This window comes from Temnothorax nylanderi, unplaced genomic scaffold (assembly GCF_030848795.1).
Source record: "Temnothorax nylanderi isolate EJ_2023f unplaced genomic scaffold, tnyl_v1.0 TNYL_tig1157_pilon, whole genome shotgun sequence".
NCBI classification, from domain to species: Eukaryota; Metazoa; Arthropoda; class Insecta; order Hymenoptera; family Formicidae; genus Temnothorax; species Temnothorax nylanderi.
The window spans coordinates 11,580-17,628 of record NW_027250219.1 but is presented as its reverse complement, the minus strand read 5'-3'; the positions used below and the strand labels follow the sequence as shown (position 1 = coordinate 17,628).

At 36.5% G+C, this 6,049-nt stretch overlaps 1 pseudogene; it reads right to left on the bottom strand.

Moving 5' to 3' along the window:
* On the bottom strand, window positions 1-1,939 carry LOC139786824 (uncharacterized; annotated as a pseudogene).
* Between the last annotated feature and the right edge of the window lie 4,110 nt (window positions 1,940-6,049).

Sequence of the window (6,049 nt, the reverse complement as noted above, 5' to 3'; positions counted from 1 at the left end):
TTATTCCTTGAAGACACTGCCACTGCTAGACTTTTTATCCATATTTTGGGTCCTACCTTCCCAGTAAAAAAAATAAGCCACAGCAACTTTCCATCGTCTACTAATTCCTCCACACATGATGACAAGGACCTTTTTAGCTGGTCCAACATGAGAAGGAAAGGTGCAATTTCCTATCATTTTTTTCGTTGCAGGATCAACACTAATCCAGCTTTAATTGCCATTTCGTCTGCAAACAATCATACAATCTCTTTCATTTTCAGACATATTTTTTACTGCACATTTGAGCATGTCGAAGACCTCATCTAAGATGCCACTTTCAAACCAAATATTGTTCTACCGTTCTTTGTAGGGTCCTAACTGATTGGAAAAGATGGGTAGATAATTCACAAAATCACAAAAATTGTAGTACCCCATTTCATCTTAAACACAAGGGCATCCTTGACAGTTCTGGACTCCAATTAAATCGACCACGAATAGACTGCCTTTTTAGAGATGCAATCTGGTCAGCACGTAGCCTTGATGTTAGTCGAGAGACTTTGCATTCTTCTGTTCTAAGCGCCACAATCTACACTTATATTTTTCATAAATAGGTTTAACAGTATGGTATTTTTTTGTTATTATTTTTCTATGGTAGTCAGACGCTTATGTTATGTTTGTAAGGTTTTTATTTCTTCCTCTTGTTTTTTCAGCTGATCTTGTAATTCTTAATTATTATTGATGATGGACTTGCAGTAGATGGAGGTATATAAATGGGTTCAGAAGCAGCACAGATATCGGCCAAGATAGTTAGTCGGTTGAAATCATCAGTACCATGGTCTGCAATGCAAGGTGCAGAAAGTTCAGGACTAATTCCTTTGGAAAGTCCATAACAGAGAGGTCATGAGAAGAAGTAAAAGAAAGCTCTTGGTTTTATCCTGATATGGCACACTTCTATTACAATGTTATTTGTTTTGGCTAATTACTTGGCTTTCTGTACCTTGAATGGATTTTGATGGCTCATATTGAATTGAGGTACAGCCATGATCACGAGGTAAGCGGTTCAATTGTGCAGTGAGATCTCGAAAGGGATGACGCTGATGTACGTCAATAACATATCGATGGTCATGCATTGCAAGAGAGATGTTTTCATTATTTTCTATAGCCAAGGTATTGCAGAAGATCGTAGCACTCTGGACCCATCGCACGTACTTTTTCCCATTGTGATGCATCAAAATGATTCTGAAATTGTGCCAAAATTATCAATGCATCATGTGTAAATATGTCACATATGCGAGGAGTAATAAAAATATCTCACCTCACAAATGTAGCTGGAGACTCCAGGATCCATATGTCTGTCCAATCCTCGACATCCAACAGAACGTCTTTCAGGATCTTTAGGAAAGCAAAAGAGCTGCTTTCCCTGTCCCACCCGAACATTGCAGCCCTTTACTACACACGTACGGACCATTTCAACTGCATATAAAAAACAGTAGTATGATTACAGTCTTATAAGATTTAATGTAAGTAAATAATTAGGTAACAAACATATATACATTAAGTAATGACAATGCAGAGACACAAACTACCCTTATATTAAATTCCTGTTCAATGTTTATTATGATATGTTAACTGACATTGGAAAAAGGGACCCATATATAATAATAATATTACATATACTACGTTTACGCGAGCGTTACTTCTGTAGTAACTACGATATATCCTCGTTTACGCGGAGTAAATTATCGTAAGTTATACAAAATCCCGTTTACGCGAAGGAATTATCATAAGTACTACAGAAGTTACCGCTCGCGTAACGTAGTAATATTCATATATTACATATTACGGTAAAATAAGATTTTACCTTATAATTTCTAAGTCTCCTTCTGTATGTATATACGTAGCACTGCATAGCTCTGTTGTATATGGAGCCTTACATTGGTACACAAAATGGCGACTAAACCACGTGAATCAGTGACCAATCAAAAGAGTTCGCTAATGTCGCTTCTCTGATTATAGGCCTCTAATCCCGCCTATTTCCCAACGACAAGCGGTGCCAACCTTGTATGTATTATTTCCCCTCCCTTCGTTCTTCATACCTCTATCTCCTTCCTTCCGCCTTCCTTGCTTCAGCCATTTCTCCGCTTTCCTCCTTTCTGCCACTGCTCTCTCCCCCTCCTTCCCTCTCTCTCTCTCTCCTCCCGCTCGCCACCTTCCCTCCTTCCTATTCTCAGGGTGCCCAGGTGTGGCGATTTATAGCCAATTTGGCTATTTTTGTTTCTTGGTGGCGATATGATTTTCAGATTTGGCGACTGGCGATTTTCTGGCTACTGATCGCCCAATAGGCGATTTTTCGGCTATCATAAAATGGGCGCGTTGGGATCGATTATATATCTAGTACTTTTCACGTTCCCCTAGGACGGAAACGTGAAAAGTGAAAAGTTTATCTCTTTCTATTCAACACCAATAGAAAGAGATAGTTACATGAAATGACATTTTCACTTTTCACGTTTCCGCTCTAGAAAAAAATATATATTCGGCCGTTGGAGAGAGAGAAAGCGAAGATGCTGAGTGCAAAAAGTGCAAGCAACGCGAACAGACCCAATAATATGTGCAATCTTGCTAGCCAATGAGCGCTCACTGATCTGTTTTGTCTGCTGAAGGCGCCCTTTTGGAGTTCTCGACAGCTTGATTGTATTTTATTTTAGACAAGACAAAAAAGAGTCTGAAGAGCCATGCTATCAGTTTAAGTTATCTGGTTATCAGTGCTGTTAGATAGATGATATGGATTCAAGATTCATACGTTACATATAAATCGAATTACATATAAGGTTACAGTTTGTTATTTATTTTAACGAGCGTACGAGAGGCTGCTCGTCTCTGCGATTGTTTCGTCGACGCGATTGGCATAATGAAGAAGTCAAAAGCAAGTCTAGGCAAGAATAAGGCAAAAGAAGCAAAGACTACTGAGAAACCGCAAAAGATCCGAGTTTTCAATTACAATCGTAATTGGGAAAAAGAATCGTGGGCACAAGGTAAGTGAGTCATTTATTGTTAAAAATAAATCACCCGAAGACTGATCAGTATACCAACTTTGATAAAATGCGTAATAAAATTACTTAAGATAGATACTTAAGATAGAAGATTAATGAGACTTAAGCGGGGAGCACACACTTCTGCACAACGCATAATGCGTAAGCATAAGAAAATTGATTGGTCTATTTTCTTATGCACATGTGTATGGACTAATCAATTTTCTTATGCTTACGCATTATGGGTTATGCAGAAGTGTGTGCTCCCCGCTTTACTATGTATGTACTGTATATATATTATAAATATACATTTTATTTCCAGGTTGGCTGACCAAAGCCGAATATAACAGGAATGATCCAAATCAAGCTTACTGCAAAGTTTGCTTTAAAACGCTGCGAGCTCAAGCTAACGATTTAAGAAAACACAGCACAGTACCATCTCATGACGCTGCAATGAAAAATGTAAATATTAACATGCAAAAAACTATTGTCTCAATGTGCAATGTGCAACACAAGAAAGATGAGAAAGTGAGAGACTTAAGATTGCAGCATTTATAGCATCTCATACGAGTATTAGGGATATTGATCATCTCAGCAATATTTTAAAAAGTTTATATCCAGACTTTAAGAATTTTCAAATGCACAGAACGAAATGCAGTAACCTCATCATAAATGTAATCGCTCCAAATATGTTAACCAACTTAATAAATGATATTGGTGACATGCAATACTCTATGATGGTCGACGAATCTACAGATGTGTCAGTAGCTAAGTATTTATGTTTATGCATTAAGTATTTTAGTCGTACACGAAACCGAATAGTTACGGAATATTTAGGTATGATTCAAATTGAGCATGCGGATGCTAATTCTTTGTACAGCGCAGTTATTAAGTACAGTAAAGATATTGGATTAAATTTATCTAAAATGATTGGCTTGGGTACGGATGGTGGAAGCAATTTATGTGGTAAAAATCATTCATTATATACACTACTAAGATCAGAAAATCCAAATTTACAGTTAGTAAGATGTATTTGTCATGCAATGGATAATTCTGCATCTGCTGCTGCTACGGAATTTCCAGCTTCAGTAGAATTTCTTTGCAGAGAAGTGTATAACTGGTTTAATAATAGTAGTCTCAGAAGATCAGAATACAAATTAACTTGGGATACAATGAACGTAAGTGACAAAAGTAATAAAAATGATTCTCAGAAAAATTTTCATAAGTTTGTGAAACTATCCAGTACCAGATGGTTAGCTAGATACAATGTCGTAAGAGTAATTTTAGAACATTATTTGGAACTGAAAACTCATTTTAGTTTAGTTGTTGATTCTGAAAAATGCTATACCTTAAGACTCATATGTCAAATGTTACAGGATAATAGTAACTTTTTATACCTAACGATAATTAAGCCAATTTTATATGAGGTCAACGTTGTTAACTTATCCTTTCAACGAGAAAATGTAGATCTTGGATTAGCATACGACGACTTGAAAGATTTGATACTTTTATTAGCTGGAAAGATAATAAAACCGCTTTTCTTAAAAGATTTAAATTTGGTTATCGAATCTTTAGATAATGAATTAGCATTCTTACCAGTTAAAGATGCTGATTTTGGGATAGAATATTATACTGCATTGACGTCGATTAATATATCTCAAGAATCTAAACTAGAAGTTGAAACACGAGCTTATAAGTACATTAAGACCTTATGTGTGCAACTCTGCAGTAGACTACCAACAAATCTGGCCTTTTATAAAAATCTAAAATCAATATCTCCAACAGTGTGTCTAAATCAAATACGTTCGAAGTTCAAGGATTTGCCTTTTCTTAAGCAATTTGTTGCTCCTGATACCTTAGGTTTAATTGAAAATCAATACAATAAATTACTGAGCATTAATTGGACTAAAATTCTCGAAGAGAAGGTACTTGCAAATAGTTATGCATTCTGGCCTGCTTTGTACATTTTTAAAAATGCAGGTGGAAAATTTATTTTTCGTGAATTTGCATTGTTTATGCTAAAATTGTTATCGTTTCCTTCGAGCAACGCAGTTGTCGAGAGAGTGTTTTCAATAATGAATATTGTCAAAACAAAAATCAGAAACAGAATGTTGTTAGTCATGCTAGATGCGATTTTACGAATTAGATTACACTTCTATGCAAATAATACTTGTTGTGATGATTTCCAACCAACTGATGGTATGCTCAAAGATTTTAATTACAAAGTTGTGTATAATTTAAATGATGTTGACGTTGAAAAAGATGTAAATGAAACTGAAATTGCAATTGGTAAGTACTCGAAGATTTTGAAAACGTATGTAGCTTATAAGTAAAAATTACAATATTAATGTAGCAATTAAGGTTTTGTGAAAAAAGTCCTTTATAATAAATATTCTTCTAATTAAAATAATGTGTTTTATACTTAAGAATATAATATCCTTCATCAATAAATATCTTTCTAATTAAAATAATGCGTTTTCTTAAGAAATTATTTTATTTTAATCAATTTTAAACCAATTAATAAATCATTATTTGAATTGTAATGTAATATTTATTTCAAATTCTGAGTAAATGTGCACTCTTATGTTGGCTATAAAACTGGCGATTTTACACCATCAAGTTGGCGATTTTTGGCTACGGCACGCCTGCAGATGGCGACACACTACAATTTTATACTGGGCACCCTGCCTATTCTGTCTTCGCTCTGAAACAAAAACCCACTTCCTTTCCCCTCCCCTTTCTTCCTATGTCCCTCGTCCTCGCCCGTATCCATACCCTCGCCTCCACCGCTTTATCCTCGTCCATCTTCCCCCTTAATCTACTCCCCTAGCTCCTTTCTCCTTGCCTCCAAGGTCCAGCTCACGCACGCTCGTCACCTCTTCTCCTTCCTCGTTCTACCACTCCGTCGCTTTCTCTCCTTCTCTTTCCATCACCTGTCTATCTGTCCGGCCTCTTCGGTCATTCGATCCATCGATCTGTCGCGACGCCTCCCTGCTCCGTTCCATACCTGCCGCGCCACCATCGGCAATCCCTCTGTCTCG